Source organism: Rosa chinensis, chromosome 7, assembly GCF_002994745.2.
Source record: "Rosa chinensis cultivar Old Blush chromosome 7, RchiOBHm-V2, whole genome shotgun sequence".
Classification (NCBI taxonomy): Eukaryota; Viridiplantae; Streptophyta; class Magnoliopsida; order Rosales; family Rosaceae; genus Rosa; species Rosa chinensis.
The window spans coordinates 17,887,527-17,900,019 of NC_037094.1; the positions used below are offsets into that span (position 1 = coordinate 17,887,527).

General features: G+C 43.9%; 1 pseudogene; it reads left to right on the top strand.

The window, feature by feature from the left end:
• The first annotated feature begins 11,005 nt into the window (after positions 1-11,005).
• LOC112177518 lies at positions 11,006-11,957 on the top strand (annotated as a pseudogene).
• Positions 11,958-12,493: the final 536 nt, after the last annotated feature.

The following is a 12,493-nucleotide window of genomic DNA, read 5'->3' on the forward strand; positions in this document are numbered from 1 at the left end:
ATAAAAAAAAAACATTTTTTTTCAAAAACTAACTTGTTGCTAAAGTTCTTAACTTGAATTTCACAATATTTTTCTTGATAATGGAAACAACACTAAAAAAGAACCTCACACGACCATGACCTAAGTGATCAAAAGCTAAGGCATTTGTAGCATAAAAGGAAAGAGACTCCCACTCCCAAAGTGCTCCTAAGGCATTTCAAATGAGTCTCTTACCCTCTCTACTATAAATGTCTTATTTTAAGTCTAAAATTGATTTTCTAAGCAATTATAGGAAAAGAAGTTTTATTTTCATAAAATAAACTTCAACATAGAAGACTAGCCTACATAATATTGGGGACAATTTGTTTTATTTTTATTTTTTATTTATCGACATAAGCTAAAGTCGAAACCCTAAGCCTAGGGTGACGTGCAAAGCGGGGCCGTCAGATCCGATTGCGTCCAGCACCGGCCATGACTTGGTGAGACAATACTAGTTCTCGGTTTGTAGAGGAAACCCCTGTGCAGTTGTGGCAAGGCTGGTCGTTTCCAACTTGGTAGTGTCAACGACGGCTCTTGGTTAACAAGGTGTGTGAAGTGGGACAGTGATCGGTGGTGGTCGTGCTGGTGGATTCGGGGCTGAAAGGCTTCGATCGAATTTCTTGCTCTTATCTAAGCTTCTGGGTCGAATTGATTCCAAACTACAACGCCTTGAGTGAAGCTCTCCTGTTTGCTCGGCGAGGCAGGCCGCCAGAGTTGAGGGCGGTGGTGAAAGGTTGACATCAGGGGAGATCAAGGGCTTTTGCCAACTAGTTTGCTTGGATTTGGGCCTTGCGATATGAGCCTGGTCATGTGGGCTCATTAACCCATGGGCTCAATTGAGAAGGCTTAATTTGATCTCTACATAATTTGGCAAGTTTGGAGGGTGTCTTGACACTCTCATCCATCACCTAGTGACTTACGCTGGCCTGACTCAAGAATTTTGACCTACTTGGGCAGATTAGGCCTTTTTTTATGGTCTTTAAAGGCCAGTTTAATTCAGATTATGATTCTGGTGGAATTGGTAATTATCTCGAGTTAGACTGGTGTATTTCAAGCGGCTTATGAATGAATAATTGGCTTCTATTTGTTTGTTGTGAAGTAACTTTCTATTTCGTACCACAATTGCGTTATTGGCGAATGGTTGGATTGAAGATGATTTTGCCTCATAAGACACAAAGTTGTTCTTTGTTTGTGAGTTCGCTTAAAAAGCAGGCTCAAATTAACTTGTAATGAGTCGTTTGCATACTTAGATAGGAGCTTGCTTGGTTATTACTTCACTATTTTTCTGTCTTTAAGAGTATGTAGACTCTGACTTTTTAACTAATCATCTAATGCAATGAATCTTTATTTAAAAAATAAAATAAAAATAAACTTCAACATACATATTTGGTCAAGGAAGAGAAAGACAAAAAGTAAAATGGATAAGGAAAACTCCAACAACAAAGCGTTGAATTTATTAAACCTAAAATAATCTTGTAAACTATATTTGAAGATGTAGACGGGTACAGGCCCAAGCAATTGGTTCTCAACAATTAATTTTCAAGGTACTTCTATGTGTAAGTATATACATAATTTGTACTTTGTGAAGATAAAGCCAAAGACGATTTCCAAGTGGCTGGCCCCTGTATAAGCACCAAGTCTACGTCAAGATCATACCCTTTTTCTTTTCTTTTTTGAAAGGAAGATCATGCCCTTTTAAAAAGATTAACAAACTAAATCTCTTTACCAAAAGTAAACTAAGATTAAATATGAATGCATCTAAAGACAGAGACAATTAACCATTTCTTTAAGCAGAAAGCAATTACCCATTCAGTACTTCATGGTGGTAGTCCACAGATTTTCCCACGAGACCTTTCTCCATTCTTTTTTTTTCATTCACACCTTACAAATTAGATTGAGTTGCACCTAGCCACCCCTCTCTTTGAAATTCCTATGAACAATTAAATAAAATCACAATTGATTGCATGTTCATACATGTATTCATAAATGCTAGGGTTTTTGAGAGCGCGGGCCATGGCCAAGCATCTCTGTATCTGCCTTCATCTTTGATGGAGAAAAATTTCGGCCCTTCCCATGGGGTCGCAGCTATCAAGTACGGTTCAGTCCATCCCTCCTGTCTCTTTGTTTCTCTCATTGGCGTCGAGATCAGGGGCTCTTTCTCCTTCTCAATTTGGTTCTCATCGAGGTTTGAGGTTGCACTTCGTTCTGCTGCCAACTGAACTAGTGTTTGCTGGTGATTGGAAGATTTGGGATCCCGGGCGGTTCATGGATTCGTCTGAGCCAGGATTGGATCGGGTTCTGTTAAAGTTCGTCCCCCACGGATGGCGGCGAGGGAGCTTTCAAATGGGCCACGATGTTGGGACGGAGCCGAGATTCTGGCCAAGCCGGGCTCGATTGAAATCTAGTTTTGGGATGGCGGCGAGGAGGTTGGGTGAGGAAATCGAGTTCGCCCATCATGGTGGTGTGTAGCTGCTGGCATGGGGCTTGTCGGGTTCAAGCTCGGCTAGTCAGAGCCCTTCCGATCTAAGAGGGAATTGGTTATGGCAGAGCATTTTCACAATCCTGTTTCGTAACACGATCTGGGCCAAGGAGGGCGGCGCCGGTGAAAGTGTTTTGCATTGTGGTGAAGAGGGTGGGATTGGCCTTCTCTGGTGGAATTCAGATGGGGATATCGGTGCAGCTCCTCGGATCAGTAGTGTTTGGGTGCTGAGGCTCTCGGGTGCCTAGAGAGGAGCTGATGCTAGGGTGTCCATGAGCTAGGGTGCCCTAATCAAATTCAAATGGGTTTGGGCTTTTGTTAAGGTTGCTTTGGCAGACTTGACTTTGGTCTCGGGCCGAATTTGGATCCGTATTTGGGATCCTGGTGGCTTACAAATCCGGATCTTGGATCCGAGACACCTGCTCATATTGATATGGTATTGGTTCTGGTTCTTAGGAGTTCGTTTGCTAATTTTCAAGTTTCTAACACCCTCGGTTACTTTCGAATTCCTAGTGGGCGAATCACCTCTCCTAGGTGATCATATCACCGGTTATTGTTATAGTTACTATTACATTTACACTGCTTTTGTGACATGTGCAGTGCAGCGATGTCGTTCGACATCAAGTCACATCCTGGTTACCTTTCATTCTAGATGCGTCTGTGCGTCTGATTATCCTTTATTATAGATGCGTCTGTGCATCTCGTTTTTCTTTATTGTTTTATTCGATGCTTTTGCACTGCTCCATGTAACCTTTTGCTATCACCTAATATAGTTTGTCGTCTTTCCTTAAAAAAAAAAATGTATTCATAAATGCAACGACTAATTAGGTATTCAAGTTAGTCTTCAACGATAGAAATGTTTGATGCCCCAGTACTGTTTTACCTATGTTCAGTTCAATCAATATAGTATAATTTCTAATTTTTTTTATTAATGTACTAATCATGTATTACGTGAAAGCGATGAAACAACATAAGACATAATAGAAATGAGGTAGCTAGCTAGGTGCAATTTTCTTATCAAATATCCGACATAGTGGTGAGCAAATTTGAATCCATAAAAAAAAAAAAAAAACAAATTTGAATCCATAAAAAAAGCAATCATTACTAGCAAAATTTCCTTCAATTCTCAGAGTTCACAGTTTACCACAAAAATAAAATTTGACCACCCAGAAAATGCTGCGGGTAGCAAAAAAAAAAAAGCTAGAAAAGCTCTGGGCACCCAATCACCATCTTCGCCGCTCTCTTGCATCAGAAACACTTCCTCCCAAGTACGACAACACCTGCAAAGAGATCTTCAAGGGCTGGAATTGCATTTCCAGCAACAAATCCAACAGTTGCGAACTCGTCAAGTGGAGGTGGAAGCCTAAGCACTATGATCTGGCGAATCTTCAGCCCTAATGGCGAGGGGACTGGGGTTGTGAGGTAGGAGGCGGCTCGGGGGTGCCATGGTCGTTGCGGCGCGGTCGGGCTCTTCTTGGACGAACCAGATCTGGGTTGGTTTTCGTGGATCCAATCTGGAGAAGGTGTTGTTTGGCTGGGGTGGTGATCCATGGCGCCCCGGTGGTGTAAGGATGATGAAAGCGGTCTGGGGAAACTAGCGGGGCGATGCAGTTGGCTGGAGGTGGAGAGAGAGAGAGAGAGAGAGAGAGGAGAGATGGATGAGTTTCAATTTAATTAATATGGGCAAAAATGTCAGTAGATGTTAGATTGAGTAAATGAGGTTAAAAACTCTTATTGAAGTAAGTGAGCATTTTTTAAACTGAAATTGGGTAAGTGGTCACAACCCCATTTGTTTTTTCAATTACTATGCCCCGTTCTCATGGGGTTTTAGGAATTTTTGTACTCTCTTATTGTAAGCGTTAACTTTCTCTAAGTAGTTCGCTCTAAGACCCTACCAATGCGGCAATGCCGCTGCTTATAGCACCATTCTAGGCAGGGACTGAATTCATAGGAGGTATATGTGTGTGTGTGTGTGTGTGAGAGAGAGAGAGAGACAAATTATATAAAAGATTGTGAAAAATATAACTAACAAAGGCCAGAACATAACGTAGGAATGCATCTACAAATCTAAGTTTAGTTAGAGAAAATAGATGAAAACACCATCCTTATTTCTTAGCGTTGTCAAAGGGATATGGTGAGCAAGACACGAGGCACGTACGTATACCAAACCACACGTACGTATACCAAACCAAACTCAACTCATCTTCAAAGCCTTCCTCGCATTTTAAGAGGCATCTCAACCCAACCCATAGTCCCATACTAAGAGAACAAGATCGATGACCTTAATTGTAGAGTCACCACCAAATCATGCATGCATTTACAAGCCCCACATGGCTCCACATTGCTTAATTGTTAATGTTATTTCTTTTTCCATCTTACTCTAAATCGGAAAGGTAATGCAAGTCATGCCAAGTTGCCAACCTAATAATGCAACCTAATTAATAATTATTTCCCTGTCGAAGCTTTAGAATATCGAAAAGTGAAGGCAAATCCGGGGGCGGAAATAAAATTCCAGAGACTAGAGGAAAACGTTGAAAAGATCGGTGAACTTGTTTACGGGTAGGTAAAACGTGCTCGAACTTATAATTTGGTGGACGATATGTATATATCGACTTGGTCCAGATCATTCAAGCCCAGTAGCCAATTGCTAATAATTAGGACTGGAAGAACTTACAAATCTCCAACGTATTTCTGTTTATAACAAGACAGTTACACTAGATTCTTATTCCAAAAAAAAAGTACAACCCAGTACGTAATCTTATTTTAGTGCATGTATTTTGCAGAGTTAATTTTAGGACTAAATTCAGTTTGCTCCCTTCAACTTTAGGGCTGTACATACATGTACGTACATTTGCAAGCATAATTAGCTATAATGGGCCACGCCCATTGTACCGTCAAATGTACTAATTCCAACCAAAAAGAATGACATGCAGACACACCGCCAGACGGGCTACAGCCTCTCCCCGCCGGCCACTTGGGCCCCCCGCCTGCACTATCGGCAGACCATCCTCACCAAGATGGGAGTGGTGCGGCATTGGCAGCACCACCGGAACCTCGGACTGGCTCAGCGCCAGTGTCTCGGGGTTCACCAGCGTCTTCTGGGCCGCCAACCCCTCGGCGTACATGGTCTCCAGAAAGTTGTCTATCTCCGCGCGGTCCATTGCTTTTTCAAAAGCGTCGCGACTCGATTTGTTACCCGGCGGGGTTTCTAAAAAAAAAAAAAAAAAAAAACCCAGTCAGTCCGGATCACTTATTACAAAAAAAAAAAACGGTATGGCGGAGATTTCTCACCAACAGAGCGAGTTAGCCGCTGTTCGACCAGTAACTCCCAACGGGTCAGAAGTCGGAAGTCCAGCAAATTGCGGTTCCGCCAGCAACCTCTGATCCTCGCTACGCGACACTCCTCTTCGAGCGTTAGAGTATATCGCAGTCCCGCTGCACAAACACAGTAATCGTTAGTAAGAATACAAGTCTGCAAATACATTAGGGGTCATCATTTAGCCCGTGGGCCTAGTGGGCCGATGGAGGCCCGCCGCTAGGAGGGCCAAAAGCCCGGCCCGGCCCGCCAAAAAACCCGCCATAGGCCCGGCCCGGTGGGTAGTGGGCCGGGCTTGGTTTAGGGGTTAGAAACCCGGCCCGGCCCGTCAAAACCCGCAAATAAATATATATTATATAAAATTATATATATATCAATATATGTGTGTGTGTGTTTATATATATATACACACACATATAAATATATATTTGTGTGTGTGTTTATATATATGTGTTATATATATATATATATATAGATCTATATATGTGTGTGTGTGTTTATATATATATATATATATATATATATATATCAATATATGTGTGTGTGTTTCTATATATATATATATAGATATATATATATATATATATATATATGTGTGTGTGTTTATATATATATATCAATATATGTGTGTTTATATATATATCTATATATATATATGTGTGTGTGTGTGTGGAAGTTCTTATACTTCTATATAAAATATGTGCTAATGTGCATATATATATATATATATATATATATATATTCTACATATCGGTTGACCAATCCGATCGGATTCGAAAATATGGTGAAATTGGCTAAATTTTTTACCACACTCATAATTTATTGTAATAATCACATCAAACGGTCGGTTTTCTCATTTTCTTTGAATTGCTATATGTTGCTCTTTGGAGTGTATGATGTATAAATATAGATTTATAAGAGAAACTAGGTTTGACCTAGTTGATCGAATTCGAAACGAAAACCAAATTTGCTGGATTTTTTACAACCACCATAAAATATTACAATCTATCCATCAAACGGTTGGTTTTTCCAAATTCATTTTCCACTTCATGTTTGCTTTAAAATGAACCTCAACAATTTAAATGTAATGTACCAAGTCATACAACTTTAAGAGGCAAATTGGCATAGGCCAATGTATTTGTAATTAAAATTAATTTTTTTTATCTTATGTCCACGCACATCTATCGATGAAATATTTACAAACGTGATGTAAAAAAATGAGCAAGTTTTGCGGTCATCACGCCATCAGTCAACCAAGAAAACATGCAAGTGACTATGGTTGACCAATCCGATCGGGTTCGAAAATACGGTGAAATTGACTAAATTTTTAACCACACATATAATTTATTGTAATAATCACATCAAACGGTCGGTTTTCTCATTTTCTTTGAATTGCTATATGTTGCTCTTTGGAGTGTATGATGTATAAATATAGATTTATAAAATATTAGTGTCTTTAAAAATTTATTTATCAATAAATTAGTATCTATATATAAATATAGATTTTTTGGGGTAAAATATAGTTATATAAATTTGTTATCTTTGGTTGTATTTGATCATTATCCAATGAATTTCCAAACCCCTTAAAAAAAAATATCATATCTTTAAAACTTCTTTTTTTAATGAAGCCCGGCCCGGCCCGTAAATACGTGGGCTACCCGGCCCGGCCCGAAAAAGCCCACAAGGCCCGCCTTTCGGGGCCGGGCTTGGATCTTGCCATTTATAATGAAGCCCGGCCCGGCCCGCTATTTTTAAAAAAGGTAATTAGGCTCGGCCCGTTGACGACCCCTAAAATACATGAACCCGCCAACTACGTTCAGCGGAAACCGGTTACCAACCTCGGATGGGTTGGAACTCCGACTTAATCTTAAATGTCGGCCCTTCCTCATTCGACCTGGCATGATACTCCCAACCCTCTGTGGCGACGCAGAAGGTCCCCCGCCAGTAGGACATTGAGTCCCTTAGATTCTCGATCAGCTTGGGCGCTCCCTGACGGCGGCTCAGGTTCACTTGCCCTCTGCAACATCGGCGCTTCACGTACACCAGCTCGTAGAAGTGAAGCACTTCCGCCACAGTAGGCCCCTCGCACCCGGACAACCGCCACATGTTGGGGCAAATCTGACCGAAGGTAAGGCCAAATTCGCACACCAGGACTTGGAGATTTGGCCAAATCGACGCCTTCTCATCTGCCGTCGGCGGGCGCAGCTTCACCGAACCCGGCAACCGGAACGTCTGCTTTATTCGAGTGACAGCGGCGGCATTCATCCGCCCTCCTGCCTCGTCGACGGCGGTGCCATCCTAGAGGAACCACGCTGACTCAGCATTCTGCCCCGCTGCTTCTTCTTCCCCAGCGGAGTCGCTAGCAGCACTATTGCTCGCCAAAAGCTCGTCGCGCCTAGCTTTGGCAGCAGTGGCCTCACCCGTCCTAGAGCTCTCTGGATGCAGACCACGACCCATAGCTACTTCCCAAGGTGTGGTCTGTAGCGGCTCAACCTCTAGCGGTTCTGGCAGTGAGATTCCTGCAGGGGCAGACAGACGCAATGAATCAATAAAAATCATATCCGCCGCGCTGAACGACACGTTAGACCCGGAATCCTCACTGCTCGAAATCTCTATAACGTTAGCCATCCCAAACCCTAAAACTCACACCAGTTAGCACAAACACAGATCTAGCCTATTCTTACATCAGTTATAGTCAAGGGCATCAAGAACAAAACCCAGAAAATGCCAAAATAGGAACAAACGCACTCAACCCAGATTCGACCATCTAGCAAATCCCTAAACACTAACTTTTTGCCAACCACCATAATCCAACCCCCCCCCCCCCCCCCTCAAATCTCATTTTCACCTCAGAACACGCCAAAGAAAAACAGGAATCATCCCAGAAAGACAAAAACAACAAAACCCAGAAAATAGCAGATCCAATGAAACAGGAAAAAGGGAATCCAGATACCAACCTCGGTGGTCAAGCCTACGATACGACGGTGCACAGTAATCTTAGGGGGGTGCGATCGTCGTTTCTCCGGGAACGGTATCTCCAAACTCCGACAACCTCTTTCTTCAGTCTCGGACAAGCAGAGCAAGAAGATCACGACTGTGAGTTTGAAGCTTTTTACCAAAGTGTCAAATCTCGCTGGGTTTCCCCCCCTTTTATGTCAACATCAGCGCGGTCTCCGCCGTCCGCTAAAAAACGACATCATACGACAGCCATACACGTGTCACAGACCTCCACTTACTACCTGGATTAACCGAGGCGACGCTTCGGTTACGAAATCCATAATTACTTTCATTTATGGCGAGAAGACGGCCAGGCTTAGGGGACAATCCTCCGCACGCTAACCCCCTCCGGGTTCGACACTTGTCAACCACCACCAGACGAAGCGTCTGGTGGAAATAACCACTGGGATGACTTCACCAACCGTCCAAAGTCTCCGCTGAGCGAAACCCGCCAGCGGCACTTCTCTCTTGTCATCCTCCAAGTGACGAATTCTCCGCTGAGCGAAACCCCGCCAGCGGCACTTCTCCCTTGTCATCCTCCAAGGGACGAAGTCTCCGCTGAGTGAAACCCCCCAGCAGCACTTCTCCCTTGTCATCCTCCAAGTGACGAAGTCTTCGCTGAGCGAAACCCCGCCAGCAGAACTTCTCCCTAGCCATCCTGCAAGCGGGGTGCCTTCCGTTATACACCTCTGGCGAAACCCCCTTTCAACTTACAAACTGCGTGCTTTGTTCAACGCAATATCGCTCAACAAAATACCGCCAGGCACGTCTACCGGATGCTGCTTCCTGCTACATTTAGCGGGGGGATATCCGCCAAACAGCGAATCCTGAGGCCACGCCTCACTCTGACAACTACCGCCACGCGGCGTTACCGTCGAACCGTCCCTACGGGACACGGGGACTAGTCAACAGTCTACGACGGCCCTGATCAGGCACGTTGACCCCCGTCATTTGGGTGCTAAACATTGGGCTCGCTACCCAACACCCTCTGCTCCGTGCAACTCCCCCTCAATAAACAATTTACCGACCATCCGGAGGTCTATCTTCGCCGGGGAGTGGGGGACTCCCTGGGGGGCCCAGCAGGGGCCCACCCGAAAAGGTATAAAGTGTTTACTCAGTAAAACCAACTGTTAACAACGCACTGACGCTAATTATGCTCTTGCAAGTCTAGCGAAAGAAAACTCTTCAAACCGCCGAACAACTCCCCAACCAAGATTGCCCTCCTTGACTGGGGACTTGGGGGACTTGTACATACATGTACATTTGCAAGCATAATTAGCTATAATGGGCTACGCCCATTGTATCGCCAAAGGTACTAATTCCAACCAAAAGGAATGACATGCAGACACACCGCCAGACGGGCTACAGCCTCAACGTCGGACCACCTCCAGATCGCCGCAGACGCGCCGCCCCAAGATGGCATCTGAAACTTCTGAAACTGGGTACTGAAGCATATCAGTCCCACATCGAAAACTAAGAGAAGATCAACCTCTTCCTCACCTATAAAAGGTTCTCTCCTATCTCCTCATTAAGGACGCATTTTAATACTTACTTACTGTTACTTTGTCAACATAAATACATTGACTAACTTAGGCATCGGAGAGTTGAAGACCGCCCGGCGCGGTCTCCCTCTGACGCCCATTGTATTTTACTTGACAGGTAGCGGGAGCTTCGAGAACAACACAAGTACCGATCCGCCCATCGGATCAGCGTTAGCTAAGGTCCGGCTACCGCCGGACTTTTAGACATTAACAAGGGCTAACATCAGTTTGGTCTCTGACCTTTTTTTTTAATCAGGATGGTCCTTGCATTTCTATTTTCCATCACGCAAGTCCAAAATTTAAATTTGACGTCATATGCTGAGCTAGACCACACATCCGGGCCCACTTTTCAGATTTTAAATCACTAATAAGGGAAAAATAGACATTTCTATTTTTTTTTTCTTTTATTATCTAATATCTATTTTTCTTTTCTTTTCTCTATCTCTCTTTAGCTTCACTTTGCCTCTCTCTTGCCGCACGGCCTCTCTCACTCTCTCTCTCTCTCTCTTCCTGACCTCTCTTCTTCTTCTCTTCCTCTGCCATCACCGGGGACCACCACCTCCATCCATGAGCAGCGCCGCCTCCGCCCTCACCCTCTAGCGCTTCTCCCGACTCTTCTCAGCTAAAGACTTCACCTTTCAGCTACTCCAAGAAATGGGTCAGGACAATTTCAGCCCCCAGAAGCAGAGCTCAAGTGGGCTACCCACCACCATCGCCACCTCAACTCAAGCAACTTCCGCTGGCCGCGTCTTGCCACTTGGCCGCCAGATCCAAGAGACATTCAACAACATCAAAATCACCATTCTCTGCGGCTTCATCACCATCCTGGTCCTACATGGCACGATCGGAGTGGGCAACCTCGGCAGCTCTAAGGCCGACGCCGTGAACCAGAACTTAATCGAATAGACAAATCGGATCCTGGCCTAGATCAGATCCGACAGTGACCCCAACGACCCAGATGAGTTCATCAACGGCACCCAGATCAGTAACCCGAACGTGATGTACACGCTCGGACCCAAGATCGGAAATTGGGACATGGAGAGAAGGCGGTGGCTTCAGTCGAACCCGGAGTTTCCGATCTTGGTAAACGGTAAGCCTACCCGGATTTTCTGTTTGATTAGAAGTCTTGGATTACTTTGAATACTGAGAGTTTTCTATTTAGGAATTGCCAGTGGTCTGTGGATTTGCTTGATGGATGGGTCCCAAGGGGCCGATAAGAGAGGAGGCCGGGAAGGTTTTGACTGTGAATTTGAAGGGGAGGCCGGCGTTTGAGGTGGATGATCAGTCTACATTGATATACTTGTTGTTGTTGCAGAAGGATCTGTGGATGGAGAAGGTTTTTGTGGAGAATTTGTATTACTTGCACGGATATTGGGCTGGATTGGTGGATCGGTATGAGGAGATGATAGAGAAATATCATCCGGGTTATTTGGGGGATGAGAGGCGGTCGTTTGTGACCCATTTTGTGGGTTGCAAGCCTTGTGGGAGTTATGGGGATTATCCAGTGGAGAGGTGCTTAAGCAGCATAGAGATGGATTTCAATTTTGTGGATAACCAGGTGCTTAAGCTTTACAGGTTGGTGGCTGGAGGTGGTGGTCTCTGGTGATGGCAGAGGAAGAGAAGAAGAAGAGAGGTCGGGAAGAGAGAGAGAGAGAGAGGCCGTGCAGCAAGAGAGAGAAGCAAAGTGAAGCTAAAGGGAGAGAAAAAAGAAAAAAGAAAAAAAAATAAATTAGAAATATCTATTTTGCCCTTATTAGTGATTTGAAATCTGAAAAGTGGGTTCAGATGTCTGGTCCAGCTCAGCATATGACTTCACCTTTAAAGTCAAATTTGAATTTTAGACTTGCGTGATGGAAAATAGAAGTGCAAGGATCATCATGAAAGTGCAAGGACCATTATGATTAAAAAAAAAGGTCAGGAACCAAACTGATGTTTGCCCCAAAGTTGAAGGGGGCAAATTGAATTTAATCCTTAATTTTATCTCAAAGTTAGTTATAAGTGCGAGTCATCATCAAGAGATGGAGAAAGTGTGGATGCATATGTGAACAAATAAGCACCTCATATATAACAGTGATGAGGGATGTTTCACAATATACATTTGCATCGAGAACTATCTTATGTCGAATGCACAAAATCACATAG